Source organism: Lissotriton helveticus, chromosome 1_1, assembly GCF_964261635.1.
Source record: "Lissotriton helveticus chromosome 1_1, aLisHel1.1, whole genome shotgun sequence".
Classification (NCBI taxonomy): Eukaryota; Metazoa; Chordata; class Amphibia; order Caudata; family Salamandridae; genus Lissotriton; species Lissotriton helveticus.
Genome location: NC_136057.1, coordinates 405608061 through 405635141, shown reverse-complemented (window position 1 = coordinate 405635141; position 27081 = coordinate 405608061). Strand labels below are relative to the sequence as shown.

General features: G+C 44.0%; 1 protein-coding gene across 3 annotated transcripts in view; it reads right to left on the bottom strand.

The window, feature by feature from the left end:
- The window catches only part of CCDC91 (coiled-coil domain containing 91), a 1837163-nt gene that overhangs the window by 1586155 nt on the left and 223927 nt on the right, over positions 1-27081 (bottom strand). Inside the window, exon 2 of one of the 3 annotated variants that reach the window (XM_078673758.1) lies at positions 13685-13748. The exons of the other annotated variants lie outside the window; for them this stretch is intronic. The gene's annotated coding sequence lies outside the window, so the exon portion shown is untranslated. The remainder of the gene's footprint in view (positions 1-13684; positions 13749-27081) is intronic. 3 annotated transcript variants of the gene reach the window in all.

Below are 27081 nucleotides of genomic sequence, written 5' to 3'. Positions count from 1 at the left end.
GGGGGTAGCACCTGGGCCTGAATAGGGCTGTGCCTGCCTTCCACAATGCTGGCTCCACCTCCTGCTGGGCAGCTGACGACTATGCCCCTTTCACTGAAAGCAAAGGAGAGGCCAGGAAAACAAAGTGCTCAAGGAACACCCAGAACTGGTTCAGACCGGGCTCAGAGCCCTCCTGCTAAAAGGGAACAAAGACTTCTAGGGATACAAGTACAGGACCCCAGGCTACAGAAAAATAGATCATCCTGGAATCAAGAAGGAACCTCTGCCAAGGAGAAAGCTGGAAGACTGAAGAAGGAAGACTGTCCTGCTGTGTGCTTGTGGACTGACCTGCAGTTGCTTTGCTGCCAAGGAGAGGGGAAGGACTTTGCTTTGTGCTATGTCCTCTTGCTTGAAGGAATCCCCAAGGGCCTGAGAAGAGCTGGCTCCCTGTTAAGAAGTCCCAGGAACAAAAGGACTTCCCCCCCTAGCTTCCCTGAACTCTACTGAGAGAGTTCTGTCCTTCCCAGAGTGCTTGGGCCAGTTGTGGTGCCTCTGGAAGCTGTACCTGTGCTTGGGAAGCTGGAAATCAAGATACTAAAGACTTTATGCAAAGTTTCACGCATCGCTCGCTTGCGGAGCGCATCCCCGTCAGCGTGAGGAACTTCCCACCGCCGCGAAGATCGAGATCGTCGCAGTGCCTGTTGCCGCTGCAAGAACCGACGAATCCTTCGCTTGCGGAACGCATCGCTTCGGTGCGGGAAAAGTATCATCGCTGCGAACATCGTCGCAGAGCCTGTCATCACTGGGTGAGATGGTCGCGGACCGCATCACGTCGCTGTGAGAGTCGCCGCAGAGCCATCGCATTCAAGAGGCTGCGAGAGAAGATCGACGCTGCGCCGCGCATCGCAGCCGCACCTGAGATCGTCGCCGTCCCGAAGATCGTCGCATCGTACCTTTTGCGAGCCGCTTCCACCAAAACCTGTGCAACAGAATCCACGCAAGGTATTGCATCCCTCCCTATACAGACTGGAGTCATCGCAAAACGCCCGCTGCGTCCAGCGGGGTTGTCGCACCCCCTCCCGAGGGTCTCAGGAGTGAGGCATCGCTTGCTTTTCAACGCTGCAGCTTTCACTTGGAACTTTTGTCGCATCTAAAGGTACAGTTGGCTAAAACGTGACGCAACTGTGGATTATTTTAACGCAACCTTAAGAACTCTTTTGAAATCATATTCTTGAACTGTGTATGTTGGATTTTTGTCGTTTTGGTCTTGTGTAGTTTAGATTAAAATACCTTTATTTTTCTAAACTGTTGTGGAGTCAGTTTGTGGTGTTTTCACTGTGTTACTGTGAGTGTTGGTACGAATACTTTACACATTGCCTTTGATAAGCCTGACTGCTCGTGCCAAGCTACCAAGGGGGTGAGCAGGGGTTATCTAAAGAGTGTATCCTTCTTACCCTGACTAGAAGCAAGGGTCCCTATTTAGACAGTGGTACCTACCTCTGCCAACTAGAGACTCCCAGTTCTAACATTGGTGGTCAGCGGTGGGATTTTGAACTTGTATTTGTACTAGACCCACAGTGACTGGTGTACATCACTAGTGAGTGCAGACCACTACGCCACCACATACTACGGTTGAGGTTTTTTTGTTGGTTCTATTTTTGAGTAACTCTTCAAAGCATCATGTCTGTGAATGGAAAGGCACCAAGTGTGGAGGCAGAATTGGAGTTTGTCATTGAGGATTTGTATTCATACAAAGTGGAGGGGATTCAGCAATTCTGCAAGAAAGTTTGAGTGCCCCATAAAGAGCAACTTCAGGAAGGATGAGTTGCAAAGAATCTTGAAGGCCTGGTGGGAGGCCCAAGAGGGAAATGATGCAAGTGGAAGGGAGGGATTTCAGCCCCACGAATTGCTAGTGGGCAATCCAGGCTCAAGGCCTTGCAGTAACCATTCCAGCCGGGGTCTGACCCCAGAGGAAATAGAAGAGAACCAAAGAGTGAGAAGACCATGAAATTGAAATCATGAGAATGAAAATGAAGCAATTGGAAGTAGAGAAAGAAAAGGCGGCAGAGAAGAGCAAGAATGCTCATGCCCTGGAGGAGAAGAAATTGCTTTTGGCTCATGAGTTGAGCATGAGAGAACTGGATATCAAGGCCAAGCAGGTGGATTTCAGTTCAAATGGTGGCAGCGCACAGCCAGTGCCAGGGGGTAAAGTATATATTCCCAAGGATTTGGTACAGAATTATATTAGGAGTGAGGATATTTATGCCTGGTTTACTTCATATGAAATTGCATTGAGAATGAATGGTGTGCCTGAACAGCATTGGAGGGTGGGCCTGTGGAAACATTTTGAGGCTTCTGGGAGGAGTGTTCTAGAGCCCTTAGAGTTAGCAGGTACCATGACCTACCCCAACATGAAGGAGACCCTATGTCTCAGGTATGGACTTACTCCAGAGAAGTACAGACTGCAGTTTAGAAACTCTAAGAAGAAAGAGTCTGAGACTTGGATTGAGTGTGTGAATTTGTACTCGCGTGCACTGGAAGGTTAGATGAAGGTCAGCAAAGTAACTGATTATAAGGAGTTGTTGCATTTAATTAGTTGGGAGCACATGAGTAGTCTTTGTGTTCCAGAGCTGCGCCAGCATCTTTTAGATAGCAAGCTGTCAGACCCCATTGAGCTTGCTAAGGAGGCAGACCGCTGGACCAGTACCAGGGTCTACAGAGGAATTGTGGGTACCACAGCCAAAGGTGGGCAGGGTCCCCAGCAGAGTGGGGGGGAACAAGGGGAACCAAAAGGAGTTCTTTCAAGGGCCCCAAAATAGTTCCCAGGGAAGGGAATCTCAACCCCCCCAAACCCAAGCAGCCATGGCCCCCTAGGGTCAGAAGGGATAACAGAGGTCCCCCTACCTGCTATCACTGCAATGAGGTGGGACATGCTATCAATAGGTGCCCTAAGAAATAGCCAGCACCCACTGGTGCTCCAGCCCCAGGGTTAGCAAGTGTAGCTTTGGGAGGGGAGTTAATTTCCAGTGGGGAGGGATTAGCCATCATGACCCTTGTCTCTCTCGTAGACCAAGAGATGGTCCAGGATATCTATCTGCCCCCTAAAAATAAGAAATACGGGCAGAAGGTGACCATCAATGGGAGGGAGGTAGAGGCTCTGAGAGACACAGGAGCCAGCGTGACATCCGTGAGGTGTCAGTGGGTGTCTGAAGAGCAGGTCATTCCCAATGTACTCCGCCCAGTAGTTGCAGCTAACAGCTCAGTGCGCCTCTGCAAAGTGGCGCATGTTCCCTTTGAGTAGAGGGGGGTCTCTGGTCTCTTGCAGGTTGTCAAGGTAAGTCAAGCCTTGCCTGTAGACTAGTCTGCTAGGTAATGACCTGGAGAGTTCTCCATGGAAGGAGGTGGAGCACCAGGCTCATCTGGAGATGTTGGGTTTGCCTGCGTGGATCAGTGTGACCACGCGGGCTATGGCAGCCAGTAAGGGTGATTCTGCAGAACTGGAGCCTGAAACAGTGGCCCAGGAACCTGCCTGTAGAGGAAGAGGCAATGGGTGCGGGAAACCCGCCCCAGCTGTTCCCACGGCCCAGGAAAGAGCAGAACCTGAGGGGTATGCCCTGGAGCCTACCGGGGAACAGGTGGCCGAACTGGGGGACCTACCTGAGCTGACCCATTGGCAGCAAGAAGGTGGCCCCTCCAGGGAGGGATTCTGCAAGGCACAGAAGAAGTGCCCTTCTCTCATTGGTGTGCGGCAAAAGGCTGCAGACCAGGCAGCAGGTGGAGAGTCCAAGGATCATCTCATTTACTGGGAGGATGAGTTGCTATATAGTGAGCCTAAGTTCGCTGAACCAGGTGTAGCCCCTGTACTGGTGGTACCCGAGCGCTTCAGGAACTTCCTAATGGGTTTGGCTCATGACGTGCCTCTCGCAGGACATCTGGGACAAGACAAGACCTTCCAAAGGCTTGTCACCCACTTCTTCTGGCCGCAGATGAAGAAGCATGTCAGGACATTCTGTACATCTTGCCAGACATGTCAGGCGAGTGGCAAGAGCGGAGGGAAGTGCAAGGCACCCCTCCAACCCTTTCCTGTGGTGAGCACCCCTTTCGAGCGGGTGGGCATCGACATTGTGAGGTCACTGGACCCCAAGACAGCCTTAGGCAACAGGTTCATCCTGGTCTTGGTGGACCATGCCACGCAGTACCCGGAAGCTGTCCCTCTCAGGACAATCACAGCCCCCGTGGTGGGCCGTGCATTGATGGAGATCTTTTCCCATGTGTGGTTCCCCAGAGAGGTTGTCTGCGACCGGGTTCCAACTTCATCTCTAGGTACATGAAGTCTCTGTGGGAGGAGTGTGGGGTAACTTATAAGTTCACCACTCTTTACCACCCTCAAGGAAATGGGTTGGTTGAAAGGTTCAACTGCACCCTGAAAGGTATGATTATGGGCCTAGCAGAGCCCTTGAGACGGAAGTGGGACGTCTTTCTACCATGCCTGTTGTTTACCTACAGGGAGGTGCCTCAGAAGTCATTAGGGTTCAGTCCCTTTGAACTCCTGTATGGCCACCCTGTTAGAGGACCTCTCACACTGGTCAAGAAGGGGTGGGAGAAATCCCACTCAGCTATGTGCTGGCCTTCCGCAACCAGACACAAAGCTTCAGGAAACTCGCTCAGAAGAACCTAGGAGCCAGCCAGGAAGAAATGAAAAGATGGTACAACCAGAGTACCACTCTGGTCGAATTTCAACCTGGGCAGAAAGTGTGGGTGATGGCGCCAGAGGAGTCTTGTGCGCTCCAAAACAAGTGGACTGGGCCATATGGGGGGGTAAAGCGAAAGAGCGAGGTGACCTACCTGGTTAACATGAAGACTCCCAGGCAGCCCCTGAGGGTCTTGCATGAGAACCGCCTCAAACCCCACTTTGAGAGGTCTGAAGTGACAATGCTCCTGGCTACAGATGCTGGAATGGAAGAGGAAAGTGACCCTCTTCCTGACCTCCTGGCAGCCGAGTAGCAAGACGGGTCAGTGGATGGTGTGGTCCTCTCGCCCACCCTGACCCCAGAGCAGCAGAGGGACTGTCACCAAGTGTTGGGTCAGTTTGCCTCCCTGTTCTCCCTGACCCCAGGTATCACCAATTGGTGCGTCCATAATGTGGACACTGAAGATAGTTTACCTGTGAAACAGAAATTTTACAGTGTAGCTGACAAGGTCAAGGCCAGCATCAAGGAAGAGGTTTCCAAGATGTTGGCGCTAGGGGTAATTGAGCCCTCCAGCAGCCCCTGGGCTAGCCCAGTGGTCTTAGTGCCAAAAGCTGCTGCACCCGCTGCCACTCCAGAACTCTGGTTTTGTGTGGACTACAGTGGGCTCAATGCGGTCACCAAGACTGACGCACACCCCATCCCCAAAGCTGATGAGCTCATGGATCGGTTGGGAGCTGCCCAGTACCTCAGTACGTTTGATTTAACTTCTGGGTACTGGCAGATTGCCTTAACTGAGGGGGCCAAAGAGAGGTCTGCGTTCTCAAAGCCAGAGGGGCACTTCCAGTTCAGTGACATGCCCTTAGAGTTGAAGAACGACCCTGCCACATTCCAGAGACTGGTCAGCTAGGTACTGACCGGGCTGGAGTAATTCAGCGCCGCATATCTGGATGACATTGTTGTGTTCAGCTCCACTTGGGCAGAACACTTACAACACCTCTGTGAAGTGTTGAAGGCTCTGCAAAGGGCAGGCCTCACTATCAAGGCCAGTAAGTGCCAGATAGGGCAGGGATCTGTGGTGTATTTGGGACACCAGGTGGGGAGCGGCCAGGTGGCGCCCCTACAGGCGAAGATTGATACCATTCTGGCTTGGGAGCCCCCCAAGACCCAGACAGAGGTGGGAGCCTTTTTAGGCCTCACCGGGTATTACCGAAGGTTTATCAAGGGATATGGAACCATTGTTGCCCCCTTGACAGAGGTGACTTCAAGGAAGCAGCCCATGAGAGTGAATTGGACCGAAGCCTGTCAAACTGCTTTTAATGCCCTGAAAACTGTCAAGTGTACAGCACCGGTGCTCAAGACACCTGATTTCTGCAGTGAGTTTGTAGTGCAGACAGACGCTTCAGAGCATGGTGTGGGAGCAGTACTCTCACAGATCAACGACGGGGGCTGGGACCAACCTTTAGCTTTCATTAGTAGAAGGCTATTACCCAGGGAACAGAGGTGGAGTGCAATTGAAAGGGAAGCTTTTGCTGTGGTCTGTGCTCTGAAGAAGATGAGGCCCAACTTGCTTGGAACTCACTTTCGGGTTCAGATAGACCACAGACCCCTCAGATGGTTAATGCAGATGAGGGGTGAGAACCCAAAACTGTTGAGGTGGTCCATCTCCCTACAGGGAATGGACTTTACGGTGGAACATCTCCCTGGTACAGAACACGCCAACGCTGATGGTCTGTCCAGATTCTTCCGCCTTAGTGAAGAGAACTACCAAGAGGGTGGGCAGTTCTCCCTACTTTCAGCTGGAGGGGACACGTGTTAGACCTGGCATCTTTGGCGTGGTTTACCCTGTCTTTTTGCCTCTACCTCCTGTATTTTTGATGCTGTGCTGGTTTAGATGCTGTGGGCACTTTGCCACTGCTGATCAGTGTCAAAGTGCAAGTGCTCCCTGTGTAAATTGTTATTGTAATTGGTTATCCATGATTGGCATATTTGTATCCACAGGAAGTCCCTAGTAAAGTGCCAGGGCTGGTGATACAAATGCTACTAGTGTGCCTGCAGCACTGATTGTGCCACCCACATGAGTAGCCCTAAAATGGTGTCTCAGGTCTACCACCGCAGTGCCTGTGTGCAGTCTGTGAACTGCCATGTCAACCTGGCCAGTGTCCTTACTGACCAGGCCTAACCCTTCCCTTTCTGTGCACAATGGTCACCTCTATGTAAGGCCCAAGGAACCCCCTTGGGCAGGGTGCAGTGTATGTGAAAGGTAGAGCATGTACTAGTGTAGGTGACATGCTCTGGTAGTGAATTACAGCCATTTTTGTTGTTCACTATTGTAAGGCTATCTTGCCCATAAGCTATCATGGGGAATGCTCTGTACAGTGGTTACCTGCATATCTTCCCATAGGAGCAAGATAGGACATACAAGTCTGGTATCCCTGAACTCAGAATGTAATGACACATCTTTTAGGAAAGGTGTTTTTTAAATCCTGTGTTTGAGAACAGCACTTTTAGAAAGTTGCTGTTCTCTTGTCTGACCTTTCTGTGTGCCTTGGCCTGTTTGTGAATTGACTGTCTGGTCTGTGAGTGACAGCGGCTGGGTGGCTCCCAGAGGCTGAGTGGGCCATCCCTGGGCTCCATCTGTATCTAGAGTGGTGGGAGGGGGTATCACCTGGGCGTAAATAGGGCTGTGCCTGCCTTCCACAATGCTGGCTCCACCTCTTGCTGGGCGGCTGACAACCCTGCCCCTCTTTCTGAAAGGAAAGGAGAGGGCAGGAAAACAAAGTGCTCAAGGAACACCCAGAACTAGTTCAGACCGGGCTCAAAGCCCTCCTGCACACAGGGAACAAAGACTTTTAGGGGTATAAGTACAGGAACCCAGACTACAGAAAATTAGATCATCCTGGAATCAAGAAGCAACCTCTGCCAAGGAGAAAGCTGGAAGACTGAAGAAGGAAGACTGCCCTGCTGTGTGCTTGTGGACTGACCTGCAGTTGCTTTGCTGCCAAGGAGAGGGGAAGGACTTTGCTTTGTGCTGTGTCCCCTTGCTTGAAGGAATCTCCAAGGGCTTGAGACGAGCTGGCTCCCTGTTAAGAAGTCCCAGGAACAAAAGGACTTCACCCCCCAGCTTCCCTGAACTCTACTGAGAGAGTTCTGTCCTTCCAAGAGTGCTTGGGCCAGTTGTGGTGCCTCTGGAAGTTGTAATTGTGCTTGGGAAGCTGGAAATCAAGATACTAAAGACTTTCTGCAAAGTGTCACGCATCGCACGCCTGTGGAGCGCATCCCCGTCAGTGCGAGGAAATTCCCGACGCCGCGAAGATCGAGATCGTCGCAGCGCCTGTTGCCGCTGCAAGAACCGACGCATCCTTCGCTTGCGAAACGCATCGGGAAAAGTGCCATCGCTGCGAATATCGTTGCAGAGTCTGTTGTCACTGGGTGAGATCATTGCACCGCCTGCTTGCTCCGCATCACGTCGCTGCGAGAGTCGTCGCAGAGCCATCGCATCAAGGGGCCGCGAGAGGAGAAGATCGGCGCTGCGCTGCGCCGCACATCGCAGCCGCACCTGAGATCGTCGCCGTCCTGTCAGGAGACATGTTGTGGCTGCTGTGAGTAGTGTTAAAAGGGTTGGGCACGCTCGATTCCTAATTAAACCCAGAACTGTGAACATATGGCAGTATCTGTAAGGTTAGTTGTCCTTCCTAAGATGGCCGCCAAAGTTGCCAGGTAGAGGGTTATGGTTGCCTGCTAGGCGGTTTAGTTTACGTGGAGCGCGCGAGCTCGGTGAGCTGCGCACTTCAATTTTTAACTTATCCTGAGAAGAAGTTTTGTCCGTTCCTCCGCGTTTATATCCATAGCGGGAGGAACGGAATTGAGAATTCAGAGGATAGCTCGTACGGAGATAAGAGAAGCCTCTCTTATCTCTTTTCTTGAAAAGAAGTCGTCAGAGTAACTTCTAGTCCGTGAAGTGAGGAACGGACTTTTTGGACAACTCGTCGAGCATTTAGGTATTGGCAGCTCGAGAGCAGCAGTGATATTTCAGTCAGAGGCAAGGCGGTTTGGTTTCCTGAAGCCTTAGCTGCCCCGAACCTTGACTATCGTTTAGAAGTAGTTTAAGGCAGCGCTAAGACAGACGTTGGATCTTGAGCCAGTTCAAAGACTTCACCCGCATCTCAGCCCGAAGGTATTGAACTCCTCGCAAGACCACCTGAACTACAAACTGCGGACTATACGACGTAAGGTACTGTCAACTGTGCATAACCTCCCTTCGTTGCGCTTTCCCTTGTTTCTTCCTCCCCTTCTTTCCTTCCTTAATCCTTTTTGCGCGCTATGGATTTTCAGCGGCTTGCACAGCTTATCCTTACGTCCAGCAGTAAAAGGCACAGGAGAGGTACAGACATAAGAAAAGCTTCCAACGGAGATTAATAAGGTAGGGTGGTTCTGAGGGGAGCATTCATAGTACTCTTCTACTGAATAGGAGAAAGTCTCTAATGTAGGTTGTTTCTCTTCAGACAGAATCTCCAAACTCCAAATTCATAAAATATAGAAGAGAGGTGAAGACTCTGCAGTGAGCTGGTAGGATAAAAGCCAAGTCTGAATATTGAATGTTTAAATGATGTAGTGAGTAGTGTTCTCAAAATCCCCTCCCCTCTCTTTATGTGCATTAGACACCCCTCTTAAGATGTCAGGAGTAACAGAAGAAGATTCCAGAATCTGACCGGGGTGCCAGCAACAGAGTCTCTCTTCTTTCTCACTCCACTTCCCCTCCCCCCCCCCTTGCTGGTCTAGTAGATAAATTCGCTGCGATACCAGTGAGTGGGAGTTTGGGATTAGCAGCGATTCGGCCTCTGCGAAGCATCTGGAGCCCTTGACACGTCCAAAAGATCGTCGCATCGTACATTTAGCGAGCCGCATCCACCGAAACCTGTGCACCGGAATTCACGCAAGGTATCGCATCCCTCTCTATACAGACCAGAGTCAGCGCAACACGCCCGGTGCGTCCAGCGGGGTTGTCGCATCGCCTCCCCAGGGTCTCAGGAGTGACGCATCGCTAGCTTTTCAAAGCTGCAGCTTTCACATGGAACTTTTGTCGCATCTAAAGGTACTGTTGGCTAAAACGTGACGCAACTGTGGATTATTTTAATGCAACCTTAAGAACTCCTGAAACCATATTCTTGAACCGTGTATGTTGGATTTTTGTCGTTTTGGTCTTGTGTAGTTTAGATTAAAATCACATATTACAAAATAGGGATACCCGGTCAAACAGTGTGTGTTGTTGTACAGAAAACTATGGAAAGAAGAGACAACATACTATACAAGACTAGTCATATCTGGCTGAGAAATTCCCATCAGACCACCCTTATTGGCGGAGTATCGTCATGTGGGAGTTGGTACTTGATCCAAATACCGCCCAAACCATCAGGCGACGGTGCGGATATGGATCATTCAATACTCTAGCCAAGATAAAGCTCTAAGAGTAGAAAAGATGAGGTGCAGTGCTCTAGTGAAAGTGAAGATAAAATTGACTACTCAAACAAAAAATATGTTTAATGGAGATTGTTTAAAGTGTCAAAATTAAAACCACGCCCTGTAGTGGAAATAAATAAATACAAAGTGGCGATGTGCAGGACGGTCGACAAGTTTCAGCCATATGGAACAGTTGTCCGGCTTTCTTCAGGACCCAAAGGTGGAACAGCTACTGCAATTTATATATAGTGTGGTGAAAAAGAAAAATACTTTACGGTACAGGAATCTCCATGGACCTTGGAGCCCCAATGTATCCAGGAGACCTAAATTTTCTTTTCCTGTTTGTAACATAAAAGGAAGAACTTACAATTTACATATATATATACACACATACATATATTGCCACTTGAAACACACAGAAACTATAGAAACAACACACATGCATAAGTACAATGTACTTAGCAGCAGGGTTGCTGCTAAGTACATTGTACTTATGCATGTGTACAGTTTCTGTGTGTTTCAAGTGGCAATATATGTATGTGTGTATATATATGTAAATTGTAAATTGTAAGTTCTTCCCCTTGACCCCCTTTTATATAGCATTTTTTGTGTATTGGAGCAACGTTGGTTGCGGGTCAGTAACATGTGGTTGTAAACAGAATTGGTTTGCCCCACCATTTTGCTCACCTACTTTGTTCTGTATAGGACGCACACACCCTCTCAGTCATGGCCGATTTTCCAGGATTAGCGTTTGACGATGAAGCACTTAATTTCATTTTAGAAAATAATCCTAGCATTCTAGACTCTATGCCAGAAAGCACTACCACTACACAAGATGACTGGGAAAACTTACTGAACATTAAGAAAAGCCATTCCAGGACATCTATACATGGTATAATCATGGCAGAGTATTTACGGGGAAAATGTTCACCAACAGGTCTAATTGTCACGAACACCCCTAGACTCTTTCTTACAGACAAACTATTCCTTCGCGATTGGTCACTCATCGCGTGGCGATGTACGCGCGATTGGCTTATTCTCATTGTTAACACCGCCAAACGGGTAGCAGATGCCATCTTAGTAGAAATTCAACTACTAAAATTAAGACTACTTTGACCAACAGTATTTTTAAGAAACATCTAGATGAGACAAATAAGATCAATAAAGACTACGGTGATAACATTCTTGTCACCAAAGTAGAAAAGTTTAAAAAGGACCTAGCATCCTTCGCAATGACTAAAATCTTCCCTTACACAAGTGACACTTGGGTTGCACCTGAATTTATCAACAAGGGCAGGCGCTATGGCTCTAATTACTCCTCCTCAGGATCAGACCCAGGTACTGATTCAGATGGGTCTGATACAGCCACTTCACAATTGAGAGGAAGAGGACAACAGCTAAGGTTTAATAAGAGAAGAGGAGCTCGTGGTCCTTATCAAAATCAAGGCCAATGGTGGCCACCAGGACCATGGGGCTACCAACCACCACCATTTACACAACAGATGCAAGGTTTCCCACAATATCCTCAATTTTTCCAAGAACCGTCTTTTTTATTGCAGGGCCGGGGACGCAGTTATGGCAGGAGGAGAGGACAGCAAAACGTCCATTGGGAACCAGAATAGCCCTTTCAGAACACCAGGAGCAGGAGGGTAGCACAGCAAACATCGACAACAGAGACGACAGGAGCCTAATAGTCAATCTGAGTTCCAAAACACTAACCGCTGATGAACAAAGCGTTTTGAGCAAAGGATTGGGCTTTGTCCCAACCAACAAAGGTGATCCTTTTCAAACTAGATGTGAGCTAGAAAAGTTTTTTAGGAAGGTTCACCTTCATTTCTTTTTCAAGACCAGAGACAGTGATACGCCATCAAAAGATGATAGCTCCATCAACACTTGTGTAGTATTCTTGTTTACAGATATTTCCCTTTTAATACAAATTCCAAAGTTGTACATATTTCCCTTTTAAATAGAATGTCTCTTCATAGCTGCTCATGCACATTGTGTTATGGATTCCATTTAGAATTGTTATGGTCTGAAATGGATTGGGGTGGAGAAAAAGGACTGGTAACTTGGAGAGTGGATGTACTGTGCTGCAGTTCAATAAACCTTGGATTTTACTTGGAATTATCTTGGATTTTCAACCTCTCTATTACAAAATTGGCGACGAGGGTGTCTAGTACCTACTACTACAGCAGCACAGGTGTGGTACACCTGATTTTGAAAGGATTTTGGATTTTTACCTGATCTTAACCTAGTTTGGATTTTATAAACTTTTGAAGATTGGAGCTTGGTTCACTCCTACATAGAAGACGTTGCTATCGACTATCCTACTTAAGGACTGAAGGATTTAAAACTTTATTTTACTTGGAATACTATTTACACCTGCTCTCACTGGTGTACAATATTCTATTGGTAACGCTTTTCATCTTGGAGACTGCACGGTTGAGGACGCTGTGTTTACCGTAAACTATGAAATTTATGGGTGTTTGCGCGAAAGTTTCACAATTTTAAACGAAATAAGCAAATGTTTACCTTTGAATGTGGTTTCAACGGGCAACACGCGAAGTACTGAGTCTTCCCGTGCAACAAATCTCCATGCGACGTGTTGGTTTCCAAGTAGTGGAAAACAAAGGTTAAGGAGGGTCAAGGGGACTATGTTTATAGACCTACCAAACTCTAAACCCCTAAATCAAACTGCAACAAACAAAGAGAGTCGGAAGGTCTGTTAAACGACATAGCTGAGTCTATGAGGTCCTAATGAAGTGACCCTTTTGGACTGCACCGAACCAGGCCAAGTGGTCACACGACACAAATATGTATTAGATATCCTATCAGCCCACCCATCTGGCGGAGCCTCGTCATGTAGGACGTCTAACCAGGGTGGTGAGTCCAAGCCCAGATGAATTGGCCAGACAACACACACTACTGGTTCATCTTGTGGAAGTGTCCGTGCCACAGAGTGGTGCTGAAAAAGTGCAGTGCAAAGGAGGGAATAAAGAATAAGTGATCTAAAATGGCGGTCGAGGCAAAGAAAAATGTATTTATTAAAGATATTCACCAGGACGCCAGATTAAAAAGAAGTGTAGAACAGTGTGAAAGAATCACTGTGATGCTTTGCTGTGTTGTGACTTAGGCCAACATGTTTCTGCCGAAGGTGAAACTACACCGGCATTCTTCAGGGCCAACTACAAAGAGATGTTGCTACTGCAAAGGTACACTCAGATAATTTATACAAAGTGAAGCAAAAAAAGGGACAGACCAAAATGTTTGTTAAAGACCTGTCCAAACTACTGGTGTGGCCATCTAGACCATCCTACCATATCCTCCAGATCAGCAGTTGATAGAGGAAGTAATCCTAAAAAATGAAAACACAAAAGAAACAACAAATGTTGTACATTATACAGTCAAAATAGACTATTCACGATATCAGGACCAACATATGAACTCAGCTTGGCAAGTCCCTATTAGGACAGCCATGTGTGTTAAAGGTTTCATATTAAAGTAAGCCATCAGTCATTGCTGAACATTAATTTCAAACAGGATATAAAAGGACTTACCCAGCAATATGTGGGAGTCAAGCCTCACCTCACCCGGCAACGGCTCGGAGATTGAGGCCCCGCTCTATGCACAGAACATAAAAATAGAACATGTCAACCTGAGTTTGACTCAGTGGTCTGTAGTCAGTATTTGGTTATACAGTCTGTGCATATATAAACTGGTTGTGTAACTATCCTCACCGAACGCTAACCCATGGAAGACAAGAAAAGGACTGGCTGATGGACAAAACTAGTGTCTAGTCAGTGGCTAGCACAGTCACCCTGAAATAAGCACCTGTATATGGCTAGTGCCTGTTCTGTGGTAATATAGTCAGTTGTATACTCCCACCCTCAGCCAAGGAATAGATGTAAAAAATATGGCTCAGGGTTGACTATTCCAGACTACTGGGTCTAAGTTAACCAACCCCCTGTGTTGTGCTTATGAGGAAGGGTACTTAAAATAGAGTGAGCCTGGAACTAACCCTCTATTTTGTTGGTGTAAAGAGTTAAAAAAGAGCTCAAGGATAAAGTTAAAGCTCAAAATAGCGTCTACTTGAAAGGAAATTCACCTCCAGATAAGCTAAGCATGAAAAAAAGCGGGGGGCCACAGCAGGATCACAGGACTAAGCGCTGCGCGTTCATAAACCAGCCACTCACCTCTCCGTCGGTACCCCTAGGCAGACACCTAAGCCGAAGGGGAGGCAACGAGGAGAGGTGAGGCTAATGTATATATACCCCATATGATTGGGTAATCGGAAGCAGCTGTGTGCCTATCGCCGCTGCCGGTGTTGCGAAGAAAATCCCTATGCGCATGCGCGGTAAGGTAACACTGCCCAGCGCTCTGAGCACAATACCGGGCATGCGCGGTGAAGTATCACCAGCTGCTGACAGCGAGCGCCGGTCACGGAACAGCGCATGCGCAATGGAAACGGAGTGATTTCGAGAACGACTCGGAATCCCCGTGTATATGCGCATGCTCAATGTCAGTTGTCAAAAGAAACCAATGCAAATGGCGGGCATAGCGATACTCTGCTATAATGACCCTACCGCTCGCTCCTATCAAACGAGGGCTCACCCGACCGCGCCCACATGGATGACACGGTGGCTCCCTATGTGTTCTAGTCCCTAACACGAACCATTGCATGCTGGGGGCCAGTGAAAACCCGCCAACTATGCCTCTATTGGCAATGATATAGATTGCTTATGACCACAGATCATATGGAGACACTTGGTGTTAAGTGCATAAAATACCAGGATCAACATCAAAAGAGTGCTGACATAAAACAATAATCATTGGCTATGTACTGCAGTAAAATTGCCAAGGACATAAAGAATGACGCCGACAACGTCTGACCTAATGCGATTGTCATGTTGGAAGTGAGGTTATTCATTCTCCGACTTATGCTACACTATATCTAGTAAATGCAATGGATCTGCATAATGTCAAGTATAAGTGAGCTAATGGTGTTTGACATACTGGAAGTTAGGATTAGCCAATTTACGAAGTGAGCTACAATATATCTACATGACGCAATGGATCTGTGTCATGTGAAGTATAGATGAAGCCACTGGTAGTGTATTGAATTATCAATAGGAGATAAAGTCCCGAAGGCTTACAGCTGGTCAGATGGACACCCAGGGTATATTATCATTCAGACCTGAGATGTCAGTTTTCAATTTGAAAATCCAACGTTGTTCCTTGATGAAAAGGAACCTAGAGATGTCTGTGATATGCGGTGGGATGAATGGTTGATCCAAAACAATCCACCTAAGGTCTTCTGCTTTGTGCTTTTTGGTCAAGAAGTGGTTGGTTAGACAAGTGGATTGTTTGTTGCACCGTATTGTGCTCTTATGCTCACTAATACGGAACTTCACTTTCCTGATGGTATGTCCAATATAAGCCAGACCACACGGGCATGTGATCTTGTAGATCACTCTCTCCGAGTTGCAGTTGGTATGGTTCAGCAACTTCCATGGTCTTGCAGTTCCAATGTCAACGGAGAGTGTCTTACTGGTCTGGGGGCATGACGCACAGTTACCACAGGGGTGGTGCCCTTGAACCGGACTGGTATTCCAAATGGTGTCAAGGGTGGTGGTAGTGTTCTTCCTTTGTGTCCGTGGTCTTGTGTGGACCAGTGTATCCCTGATGCTAGCTCCACGTTTGAACGCAAACAGGGGCCTGGGTATTGCACCAGAAACCGTGTTCAAGATTTTCCAATGTTTCAAGACTATCCTCTTGACCATATTGGATCTGGTGCTGAAGGTATGTACCATCGTGATCCTTTCGGAAGGTGTTTTCTTGTGTCGATGTTCGATCAAAGCCTCACGATTGTTGTTGAAGGCTCTCTTGTTAGCCCGACGTATCAATTGATAGGGTAATGCCGCTCCTTCAGGTTGCATGCTAGTTCCCTCGCATGTTGTTCGTATAACTGATTGGAGGAACAGTTTCTCCGAACCCTAAGAAATTGACCCACTGGCAAATTGTCACGTAGTGACTGTGGGTGGAAACTTTGGTATGACAGAAGAGAATTGCGTGCCATGGGTTTCTTGTACAATCGGCTTTGGAGAACACCCTCTTCAGGAAAAATAAGGAGATCCAAAAATGGTAGCTGCTCTTTACTGTACTCCACAGTGAAACGGAGGTATTGATTCCTAGAGTTAAGCCATGTATGGAAGTCAGTTATCTCCTCACCATTGCCCCTCCATATGACGATGATATCATCTATGTACCGGCGCCAAAGCAACACCTTACAAAAGTAAGGGTTGCTGGTGTTCAGGACATGATCTTGCTCGAACTGATGCATATAGAGGTTCGCCAGACTGGGGGCGAAGACACTCCCCATTGATGTCCCCGAGACTTGGAGATACAAGTCATCCTGGTACTGGAAGTAATTCTCCATCATAGCCAGTCTGGCACACTCCATGATGAAAGGTATGGGAGTGATGGTCTCTGGTGGTTTAGATTCCAGTAGATGTCTTATGCAATCAAGGGTCTCTTGCTGCGGGATGCATGTATACAGAGACTCACTTGGCCTGGTTCGGTGCAGTCCAAAAGGGTCACTTCATTAGGACCTCATAGACTCAGCTATGTCGTTTAACAGACCTTCCGACTCTCTTTGTTTGTTGCTGTTTCCAAGTAGTGACTCGGGTGTGCTCGTGAAATAAAGGTACTGTTTCACATTTTGGAATATATTGATCAAATAAGCCACGCCGCACGACAAACTTCACAACTATCTGTTTAACAACATTTTCACATCGCGTGCATTATTGCTGGAAATTTCGAGCTAGTGCTAGACTTTTGCACTATAATCTACAACTGCTGTGTAGGACATTACAGCGCTGATGTACACAGCTGGTGTACTCAAGGATTGAATTTGTGTATATTTACTTTGCATTTTATTTTCTTTCAACTGTAATAATATCATATTGCTTCATTTTGTTCACTATTTAATTTGTACTATTATCATTTTCACCATGCAGTTTGACCCTCCTTCGAAATTTTTACAATGTAAGGGTGATCCTCCCATCCCCTGGAACAGATGGAAGGAGGAGTTTTTAACTTATTTAAAGACTATTTGTTGCAAAAGGAAGTATTGTAATCTCCAAGGAATGAAGAACAGAATCCGTTCCAGTAAGGTAGGAGGAACTTTATTTGAGCAGTGTCTCCAGCAGCGTATACATTAGAATAGCCAGTAACTGTCCCCGTCCTCCCATTCATACCATGCCACTCTCATTCAAAGCACAACACACACACGAGACATCAGATCAATCTCACACAGCACGCGAGCACACACGCGACATATACACACATTCAAACCTCAACAATGCGCACATTGTTTGTGGATGACGCGCGTGCATACACACGCGTCATCCCAACAATAATATATATACCACACACCTCCCCTCTTTACTCTTTTTTTTAATTTTTTTTTTTTATGTCAGAACAAAATCTCTGAACCGTATTGGAGCTCTGCGACTTCTTGAACTCCTCAACAATTCTTGTGCATTAGCATTCTCATTGACTGAAACCGCAGTTGCCCCAGGTAGTCGTGAACTGTCTGCATTGTCTGCAGTGACATCTAAAAATACATTGGATGAATCATTTTCGTTCAAAAACACATTAGATGAAACATTTTCTGAAAAATGTTTGCTATTATTAAACTTGGAAAGTCTACTAAAATGCCAAACACTTCCGTCTAACACTCTCACAGCATTCTTAAATACTTCAATTACTTTAATGGGATCAGACCACTGTGCTAATCCTTTATGTACATAACTTCCCTTTTTTATTCTCACAAAGTCTCCCACATGAATGGGTACACAACTTCTTGTCCCCGTTTTTGACAATTCATTCTTCATTTTCTCTTTATAAGTATCAACCTTCTTGCGAATTTCACCAAAATCAATTTCTGCAAAGTCAATGCGACCACTATCCTTGTTCTTCAACCACCAAGGAACAAGATTAGTACTGGGTTTCCGCCCTCTCAGTAACTCAAAAGGCGATAACAAGGTAACGGCATTAGGAGCAGTTCTATAAGACAATAACATGGACTGTAACGCCTTATTCCAGCATAAACCACTTTTGATAGCTAATTGAATGGCTTCCTTGACAACTCTATTGAATCTCTCTATCTGACCATTGGCCTCTGGATGGAATACTGCTATTCTTCTATGAGAAATACCACATCTACTAAAATAACCCTCCATCTGTTTACTAACAAACTGTGGACCATTATCCGTCACCACCTCTTGAGGAATACCCTCTCTACAATAAATTTCGTCCATAAATTGTATAATAGCATCACTGGTAACCTCCCTGACCATCTTTATTTCTGGCCATTTTGAAAAATAATCCATCAGCACTATGCCAAAAGAGTGCTGTTGTGGCAACACACTAAACGGTCCAATAATATCAATGCCAAGTTTGTTCCACGGTGACACAGGTAATTCAACAGGTTGTGGTACACTGGGTAAAACTTGAGCTGTTTTATCACTCTTAGCACACAATTCACATAACTTCACTTGTTGTTCCACAAAATAATCAATACCAGGCCACCAAAAGTTGTTTTTTAATCGCCTTCTAGTGATTGATATGCCAAAGTGCCCTATATGGGCTAAGTCCATAAATCTCTTCCTGAGACCAAACGGTGGTATGAATTTATCACCTCTTAATAAAATGTCGTTTTCTATGGCTAATTCATCTTTAATTTTATGATAGCTCATTAAGCCTCCCGTAAAATTTCTTCCTTCAGGCCAACCCTTCAATACATATTCTTTCACTTCTTTAAGTTCTAAATCTTTGTCCATTTCTTCATTCCATATTTCTTCTTGTACTACCGAATTTTCACCAAACACTAAATTCACATCACTGAAAACATGTGCAACTTCACACTCATCTTTATCAACTACATCAGATTCACTGCATGCTAATGGGAGTCTTGACATGCAATCCGCATGGACATTAGACTTACCAGGAATATATTCTAAAGAATATTGAAAATTTTGTAACCTGGAAGAAAGTCTTGCTAATCTAGATGACAGTGTACGACCTCCACCAGGTGACAATATATGCACCAAAGGTTTGTGATCTGATTTAATGATAAATTTTGTCCCCCACAAAAAAGGTCGAAAATGTTCTGCTCCCCAAACACATGCTAAAAGTTCTCTTTCAATCACAGAATAATGTCGTTCTGACTCTCTCAACGTCCTTGAGGCATATGCCACAATCCATTCTTTACCCCATTCCTCTTGAATTAACACAGCACCCAACCCGCAATTACTTGCATCAACCATCACAATACATTTCTTCCCAATTACAAATGGTTTGAGACAAGGCGCTCTAACAATCATTGACTTAACATCATTGAAGGTTGCCGTCATAGAATCTGTCCATTCAAATTTAGCATTTTTCTTTAAAAGTAATCTAAACGGTTCAATTACACTAGCATAGTTTTGAATAAATTTAGCATAAAATTCTACAAGTCCTAAAAAAGCTACCAACTGTTCCTTGTTTTGAGGAATGGGTGCCTTGCTAATGTTTTCTAAATGTGAAACTTTAGGTTTAATGCCATCTCCACTAATGCAGTGTCCAAGATATTCTACTTCTTCTCTCTTGAATTTACACTTAGAAGCACGAAGTGTCAGGCCTTTATCTGATAAGGCATTTAATACTTTAATTAAGTTCTTGTCATGTTCAACCCTATCTTTTCCAAAAACTAAAATGTCATCTTGGAATGCAATTGCTCCATTTAATCCAGCTAAAGTCTCTTTCATCAACCTTTGAAATACAGCAGCTGCACTCGCCAACCCAAAAGGCATCCTGCAAAATCTGTATAATCCTTCCGGTGTAATGAAAGCAGTTAGGTCTCTTGAGTCCTCATGTAGGACTACTTGATGATACGCACTTGCCAAATCCAAACAAGAAAATACTTTAGCATTGTTTAAGGTGGAAACCATTTCATGAAGATTTGGTAAAGGATGTGAATCTACACATATAGCATTGTTCAAACTGCGCAAATCAATGCATACACGAAGATCCCCCCCAGATTTGATCGAAATTACAATGGGCGAAACCCAAGGAGATGACTCAATAGGTTCAATTATTTTCTTCTCACACATATTATTAAGAATTTCTTTTAGTTTCTGTCTATATGAGAGAGGGACATTCCTGACTTTATGACGAACAGGCAAGGCGTTTGCATGTACTTTTATTCGATGCTCAAATCCTTTATATTTTCCTAATTCATTGCAGAACAGTTTAGGAAATTTCTCTTTAATTTCAGAAATCAACATATCTTCTTTCTCTTTGCTTGGTACAGAATTACTCGGCCCAGAATCGATGGAGTAAACAGGAGGATCGGCATTTGGATCAAGTTTCATTCCAAGTTGTTCTTGGTGTGGCCAACTCAATAGTGAATCACCAGATTTTGTGATATACACTTTCCCAATTGTAGAGTGATTCTTGAATTTAAGTTCAGCTATGAAATAACCAATAAGTTGCAGTCTATGCCCTGTATAACCACTTGGTGTAATATCTGGTTGTATTAGATTGGCTTTAGGCCAATTGGATCTAAATAAAGAATCAGGTAGAATAGTGTACCATGAGCACGAGTCTACAAACACTTTAGTAGATATTCCATCAATGATGATATCACACGAAGGAATTTTTTTTTTACTTTAGGTTCCTTAGTTATGCACATTATAGTATTAACATCAAATTCACAATCACTTGAACCTTCTTGCTCTTGGTCTTGAATTAAACTAACTTTCCTTGGTGCAGATCTACAGACTTTAGAAAAATGCCCCTTTTTCTCACACCTTGAACACATTTTATCTAATGCTAGACATGACCTCGAGTTCCCTAGATGGTAACCACTACCACATCTAAAGCAATATATATTGTATGTTCTAGAGTCTGGTTTTTGCCATGTAATCATTCTTTGATCCGATCTTTGCCAACTATTCATTCTCTGATCAGGTTTTTGCCATTTATTTCTATTTTCACTCTTATATAAATTATCATTCCTTGAATTAATAGGCTTCTTTAGTTTGTCATTTTCTCTATTAAGAATTAACACATCTGGCTTATTACCACTTTGTGATCGAATTTCATCAACGAATTTCTCAGAATGTTCTATTGACTTAGCTATCTCAATTGCAGTGTTCAAAGTCATGTCAGAAGTCGTCCATAACCTCTGCTGTATCTTTTTATTGTTGGTACACATGAGGATTTGATCTCTCAATACTTGATCATAGTTAATATGTTCAAAGTCACATGTAACTGCTAATGCTCTCAATGCAGAAACATAGTTGTCAATGGACTCATCAGTTTGTTGTTTCCTAGAGTAGAATTTAAATCTTTCCATGACCATGTTAATTTTCTTTCCATATCTAATGGAGAGTTGTTTAGCTGCAATTTGATATACATTCATATTAGCAGTATCATTTAAAGGAGGTAAACTTTTGAATTCTTTAAGAGCAATCCCTCCAAGACAATGCTTTAATAAAGCTAATTTCCTTTCTGCTCCACAATCATCTTCTTCAAGAACCTCAACATAAGCTAAGAACATAGGTTCCCAAATGTCCCATTCAATTGGAGGATCACCCTTAATTGTTAAGAAGGATGGAGGAGGTTGAATCCCCATCATAGCTGTATAGAATCAATAATAACCAATATAAGTAATAAATGTAAATAAGTTATTTCACAGTTCCTTCTCCCTTGGAAGAATAAGAATAAAATGAGACTCGCAATTTGTGTGCGAATCACAGAAGTCACTTACTGTTCATTTTATCTTGGTACTGAAGGTTATTGGTGTTTTTTTCTTGTAAATATCCTTACTGTCGATATATTTGACTTATCTGCAGTCCTTGGTCAGATTAACTGAAAAGAAAATATTTCCACAGAAGTGCAATACTGACCAATATCCAATGAGAAAGCTTGTTTTAACTCAGTCTTGCTATCATCCAATAGGAAGGAGAAGTAAACATCCAATAGAAAGAGCCAAAAGACAATCTCCGATGTCAATGGCCAATGAAATGAAATGTAGACAAAATCTGACAATTTCTTCGAAAATCCATTTTAAACACGTATGGGAACGTGTTCCCGATCGTCGCCAGTGTTGCAAAAGGAAGTATTGTAATCTCCAAGGAATGAAGAACAGAATCCGTTCCAGTAAGGTAGGAGGAACTTTATTTGAGCAGTGTCTCCAGCAGCGTATACATTAGAATAGCCAGTAACTGTCCCCGTCTTCCCATTCATACCATGCCACTCTCATTCAAAGCACAACACGCACACGAGACATCAGATCAATCTCACACAGCACGCGAGCACACACGCGACATATACACACATTCAAACCTCAACAATGCGCACATTGTTTGTGGATGACGCGCGTGCATACACACGCGTCATCCCAACAATAACATATATACCACACTATTGATGGGGAAAAGATGGGAAATGAAAGAAAAAAGAATATTTTTCTTCATTGTTTAGGATCCGAAGGGCAAGCTATTTTTTAGAAATTTACCACCTGTTCCTGGTGACTCTGGTGTATTTGATGAAGCAATGTTTCGTGTAGAAACACGTTTCAAACCCACAACCAGTATTGCTCTGAATCGTTACAAGTTTTATATGAGGGCACAGAAAGAAAATGAATCTTTTGATGATTTTTTAACGGGTTTGAGAGCTTTGGTGGTTTCATGTAATTTTGGTGCAATGACAGACGAAATGATCAGAGATCAGATAATTGTCAATGTTAAATGTAAGAAAACACAGGAACAATTGTGGATATTAGGTAATCCCACTTTATTAGAAAGCATTTCCACTGCCAAGGCTTTTGAACAATCTAGCAAATGGATGAAAACTATTGAAGAAACGAGCACTAGGGGTAGCAAGAATGATAAACTAAGTGAAGAAGTATGTGCTATGAACAATGTTACAAAAGGTTTTCAAAACTATAGGAATATATCACGTAACCGCATTGTATGTTTTAGATGTGGGAGTTACAATCATGTAGCTTCCTTCAAGTTTTGTCCTGCCTTGGGAAAAGAGTGCAACAAATGTGGTAGAGTTGGTCATTTTTCCAAGTCCTGTAGGGAAGACAAAAAGAAAATTGGGGACAAAAGTAATTATTTTAAAAAAGGGGAAGTCTCTTGTGTGAGAGATGACACTGATTTGGGATCAAATTTGTCAAGATGTGAGCATGTCGTGTCTAATGAATCCCTTAAAGAAAGAGGAATGATTGTATCATTAGTGAGTTTAGGGTTGCTTGAAGAGGATGTGTTGGACTCTCCTAAGTGTGTGGTTAAATTTATGGGTGTTGAACTAGAGCTAATGGCTGATTCTGGGTCTCCTTGGACCATCATAACGGAAGAATACTTTCATGAAATGTATGAATCTAAGATTGCTAAGAGTGATTTATGCCCTCCTGATGTAATGGCAAAAGGTTTCAATGGTTCATACATTGATTTCATTGGATATATTGCTTCCACCATATATTTTAAGGATCAATCTGCGTACATCAAATTATATGTTGTAGTAAAGGGTGTGAATGTTCTGGGTTGGCGCGATCAATTCAAACTTAACATTACGTTGAATCCACGCAGCAAAGATCCAGTCATGGTGTTAAAGGATAGAGATGAGTTAAATAAAAGAGTTATGTTTGTAGAAGAGAGTAATGCTTGGAAGTTACTTTCGTGTGAGTTTCCGGAAGTTTTTTCAGACAAGTTAGGTAAGCTAAGCGGGTTCACTCATGTCATCAAGCTCAAACAACGAGCTGAACCAGTTGTGCAAAAGCTTAGACCTGTACCACTCAATGTTAGAGAAGAGTTAAGTGATACTCTAAAAGATATGTTAAAAAATGATGTCATAGAGGAGATAGAATCGTCAGAATGGGTTTCGCCAGTAGTTTTGGCACGCAAACCTGATAAATCTCTGAGACTTTGCATAGATTTGAGAGCACTTAATGCTAATATAGTAGTAGATTGTCATCCTCTGCCGAATATCAATGAAGTAGTGAGCATGATTGGTGAGGCTGTAGTTTTTTCTACCTTAGATTTGAGATCTGCGTATCATCAGGTAGTGTTAGCAGAGGAATCACGTCATCTCACAGCATTTATTACACCTCAGGGATTATATCAATTCAAACAGATGCCATTTGGTTTGGCATCGGCAGCCTCAGTTTTTCAGAGATCGATGTATCATATTTTTAAAGACATGAGTGACTATGTGAAGTGTTTTCAGGATGACATTTTAGTATTTTCTAAGAGTGATGAAGTACATATGGAACACCTGAGTAATGTGTGTAAAACGTTAAGTAAGTTTGGTCTTACCATTAAGAGTAAAAAGTGCAAGTTATTTCAAAAGAAGATAGAATATTTAGGGCATACTATTTCTGGGAATGGTGTTGCTCCTAAGAAATCGTTAGTTGATGCAATCCTGAAAGCTCCTGGACCCGATTGCAAAGATAAATTGTTATCGTTTTTAGGACTCTGTGAATATTACAGTAAGTTTATAGTTGGTTTTGCAACTAAAGTGGAGCCGTTAAGAGAACTAACCAGGAAAGATGTTGAATTTTTGTGGGGAACTAAACAACAAAACGCTTTTGACAGTATTAAACTTGACATGGTGTCAGCTCCTACACTTAGACCGTTTTGTTTGAACAAACTTTGTGTTTTGACAGTGGATGCTAGCCTTTATGGCCTGGGTTGCATGCTTTCGCAACGTTCGGGTAAGGAGGACTGGAATGTTGCATTCGCGTCTAGATCTCTAAATAACACTGAAAAACGATATGCTGTAATCAAAAAGGAATTATTAGGATGTGTCTGGGCTGTTGAACATTTCCGGAATTATATTTGGGGTGCAAGATTTTTGATACGTACTGATCATAAGCCTTTGGTGGGTATTCTTTCACCCGGTGGAGGTTTAAGTGTGACTGCTCGTATTGCTAGATTGATGTCACGATTACAAGAATATAGTTTTGACATAGAATATGTGCCTGGGAAACTCAATGTGACTGCAGATTGTTTGTCAAGATTACCATATCCCAGTGTCAGTGGTGATCAAGATACTGAAGTCGTAACTAGCATTTCAGAATTATTGTCTGAGAAATTCAGTATCATTTCAGAAGATTTATGGATGAAAAGCATGAGTGAGGATGATGTCTTGTGCAAAGTGAGAGATTATGTGAGTGAGAGTGTCCTGAGTGCATTGAAAGTGATAAGACGTGCAAATGTGATCCGGCACCTTTGACTCCTGTGAAGTGGCCAGATCATCCATGGCAGAAATTAGGGATCGATATTGCTGGCCCATTCAATTGTTTACCACAGGAGTGTAGATTCGCTATAGTTGCTGTGGATTATCACTCCAAATGGCCTGAGGTCAAACTGGTACCTCATCCTAACACTGAAAGTGTTATTTTATTTTTGAGAGAGATATTTTCAAGAGAAGGATTCCCAGAAAGCATTGTATCAGATAATGGGGTACAGTTCAAATCTTCAGAGATGTTGGAGTTTTTGAGTACTTATGGTATAAAGCATTGCACCACTGCTCTATATGAACCACAAGGAAATGGGCTAGTGGAGAGATATAACAGGGTTCTCAAACAAGATATCCTATGGGCACGGAAGTTTGGGGAAATGTGGAAGGAGAAATTGAGAGAAAAGTTATGGCTGTACCGTATAACGCCTCATGCCACTACAGAAGTTTCTCCTTTCCGCCTACTAAAGGGTAGAGATCCTGTATCTAACCTATGTCCTTGGTGGTTTAAGAAAAGTGCTGGTTATCGCATGGTTGATGTGAATGTCAAGGATGTAGCTGAGAAAGTGCAAATACAAAAGTGATTATGATACTAGGATGAAAGTCAAACAACCTGCTTTTATGGTAGGTGATGTGGTTAGGATTCGTAAACCTGGTTATATTACCAAAGGTGAGACAAAGTTTGGCAAACCTATGAAGGTTGTGAAAGTTTATCACAATAGCGTTGTCACACAAGATGGCAAAAGATGGAATGTTAGAAGAGTATCCAAATGTGTGTCTTAAATTTTCTATTATAACCAGTAGTTTCTTTTATGTGTAAGGATTTGTTTTTTTAATGTTTACGTAGTCACTTAATTTTCTTTAGGGGGAAAATGTGTAGTATTCTTGTTTACAGATATTTCCCTTTTAATACAAATTCCAATGTTGTACATATTTCCCTTTTAAATAGAATGTCTCTTCATAGCTGCTCATGCACATTGTGTTATGGATTCCATTTAGAATTGTTATGGTCTGAAATGGATTGGGGTGGAGAAAAAGGACTGGTAACTTGGAGAGTGGATTTACTGTGAAGCAGTTCAATAAACCTTGGATTTTACTTGGAATTATCTTGGATTTTCAACCTCTCTATTACAACTGGGCTACGCCCAAAATCTACGTTCACACCGCTAACACATGAAGTACCCTCGAAAGTGAGCACTTTTGAACAAGCTGTAACACATGATGTCATGGCTCTTTTTGTAAACAACCAACAAACTTTTCAAAACATCTCAACTAGAGAAAGACATGCTCTCACTAAACTGTCCTCTGATCCATCAATTATAATTAAGCCGGCAGACAAAGGTGGCGCTACGGTTGTCATGGACATGACAACCTACCACCAGGAATGTCTGAGACAATTGAATGATCACAACTCCTACCGGCGCCTGCCTAGTGACCCTACTCCTAGGCTACTAACAGAGATCAAGACTTTGGTTGATGAAGGTAATGCGGAAGGATGGATCACACCTCAGGAGGCACAGTTTCTGGTTACCTCCAATCCCGTTATGCCGGGGTTCTACTGCCTGCCAAAACTACACAAGGCAACTATGCCTCCTCCTGGACGACCAATCATCTCAGGGATTGGCTCCCTCTTGGAACCACTATCCATTTTCGTGGATTT